General features: G+C 42.5%; 1 long non-coding RNA gene across 2 annotated transcripts in view; it reads left to right on the top strand.

Annotated features, from left to right (window-relative positions):
• The window catches only part of LOC118478193, a 41,188-nt gene that overhangs the window by 21,378 nt on the left and 17,318 nt on the right, over positions 1–2,492 (top strand). The gene's annotated exons all lie outside the window — the stretch shown is intronic.

The following is a 2,492-nucleotide window of genomic DNA, read 5'->3' as shown; positions in this document are numbered from 1 at the left end:
GTGTGTGTGTGTGTGTGTGTGTGTGTGTGTGTGTGTGTGTGTGTGTGTGTGCGTGTGCGTGTGCGCCACTCTGTGTGAAGGGCCGAATGGAGTGTGGGCAATTGATCTCTTCTCTTCCTATTTCTCTCTCTCTCTTTCTCTCTCTCTCTCTCTCTCTCTCTCTCTCTCTCTCTCTCTCTCTCTCTCTTTCTCTCTTTCTCTTTTTCCCCACTCTCTCTCTCTTTGTATGAGTTTACTTTGTGTGTATGTGTGTGTGTGTGTGTGTGTGTGTGTGTGTGTGTGTGTATGTGTGTGTGTGTGTGTGTGTACTTGTATGTGTGTGCTTGTTTTCGTGTGTGTGTGGGGGGGGGGGGGAGGGTGTACAGTTATCCACATCAGAGAAAGACAGGAATAAAGAGGGGAGGAGAGCGAGAGAGAAATAGGGAGAGAGGGAGGAGAGAGAAAGAAAGAGAGAAAGAAAGAGAGAAAGAAAGAGAGAAAGAGAGAGAAAGAAAGAGAGAAAGAGAGAGAAAGAAAGAGAGAAAGAGAGGGAAAGAAAGAGAGAAAGAGAGAGAGAGAAAGACAGAGAGAGAGAGAGAGAGAGAGAGAGAGAGAGAGAGAGAGAGAGAGAGAGAGAGAGAGAGAGAGAGAGAGAGGGAGAGAGAGAGAGAGAGAGAGTAAAGGACAAGCCATTGCAAAGTGACAAGGCGACTTCATACATTCAAAAACACAAAATGAAATGCATCTGCCTTCAAATTCTCGAAGGTATGATAGAAAAAAACCAACAACAAACAAACAACAACAATAAAACGACAACTACAAAACCTACAACAACGTACCTGATACTGTACAGAGATTATAATACGTTGGGGTTTGTTTTTTTGTTTGTTTATTTTGCCCGTTTATTTTGCCCGGATGTCATGTTATGCTACCCATATTGTACTTTTTATTCTTCTTTAAAAAATGTGTTTTTTCACCCCCTTCGACATAGCTTAAATTTCATTATTGTTTAGTAAGCAGGATACTTTGAACCTGCCTATCAAGAATAAACCCGCCGCTGATTGAGACATACAATCCCTGAAGACATAAGAAGGTACAATCTCAGTCCGGGCTAGACTAGTCGTTACCTTGGAATTACAAAGTTCTATCTGATTTTTATTTTATTTTATTATTATTATTATTATTTTTATTTTTTTTTTTGGGGGGGAGGCGTTTTGAGTTAATAGGGCCAAGGGGTTAGAAATCAAATTCCGATCTACTCTATCAACATCGTCAGATTATCGGAGTCGTTTGTAAGATATTCACAGAACTGCATTCGAAAATGCCTGGCATGTCTTGAAACTCAAAATCTTTTACTTTAGATTTCTCAAAACTAGATATTGGGCAGATAAATCTGTGAGAGATTAGGGTAGTCAAGTACTGAAGATTTCACAGTACTCTTCAACTGGCTTCTCGCGGGAGGAATCGAACCCAAGTTTTGTGCTTTCAAATACGAAGAGCCTTTACATCATTGCACCACAGACGCCGGTTCTTTGGGCGTGCCCGCCTATGTAAGTGGCCCGTGTCGTGTCTTTAATGGTGACCCTACGGTCTGAAGTTCACGCTCCACGCCTCTGTCGCGGTAATAGGATATATATCAAAACAATGCTCTGCTTGAAACAGGGTGTCTCTGTTCATGACTTGTCAGCATGAAAGACCTGCTGTTGTGTCCCGAAGCGATTAAAGAAACAAAAAACAAAACAAAACAAAAGTACAAAGTGCTTCTTTTTATGTTGTCCACTTTATATTCTTTAAAAAGATAAAAATGTACTAGTGACACGCCCCCCTCCCCCTAAAGATTAGTTAACACTTGATAGCTCTGTGGGGAACATTGTATATTGCGTAAGATGTAATTATTGGTGCGTATGTTGGGTTGGTTTGATGGCTGCTCGTTTACGGCGTTTTTGGTGCTATAGTTAGGCTTTTTGGCGTAGCACGTAAAAGAAGTGAGTTCCATTCCCACGTCGGAACCGCTATTTTATCGAACATCTCCACCTTTCTGACTGGATTGAAACAGTTCGCTTCCTAAATGACTTAAATTGTGTCGATTTGAGTGTAAAAGATTTACAATTTAGAGAAAAAAGAAAGTAGAGAGGAAAGATAGAAAGACAGAGAAAGAGAGAGAGAGCGAGCGAGAGAGAGAGAGAGAGAGAGAGAGAGAGAGAGAGAGAGAGAGAGAGAGAGCGAGAGAGCGAGAGAGGAGAGAGGGAGTGAGAGAGAGGAAAGAGAGAAGAGAGAGGGGAAAGAGAGAAGAGAGAGGGGAAAGAGAGAAGAGAGAGAGGAAAGAGAGAAGAGAGAGAGTGAGCGAGAGAGAGAGAGAGGAGAGAGAGAGAAGAGAGGGAGTGAGAGAGAGAAGAGAAAGGGGGAGGGAGGGAGGGAGAGAGATAGAGAGAGAGAGTGAGAGAAAGACAGAGAGAGACAGAGGGAAAGAGAGAAAGATGGAGACACACAGAGAGACACATGCACACACACAC

This window comes from Aplysia californica, unplaced genomic scaffold (genome assembly GCF_000002075.1).
Source record: "Aplysia californica isolate F4 #8 unplaced genomic scaffold, AplCal3.0 scaffold00410, whole genome shotgun sequence".
Lineage (NCBI taxonomy): Eukaryota > Metazoa > Mollusca > Gastropoda > Aplysiida > Aplysiidae > Aplysia > Aplysia californica.
This window is presented reverse-complemented; position numbering and strand designations above follow the sequence as displayed.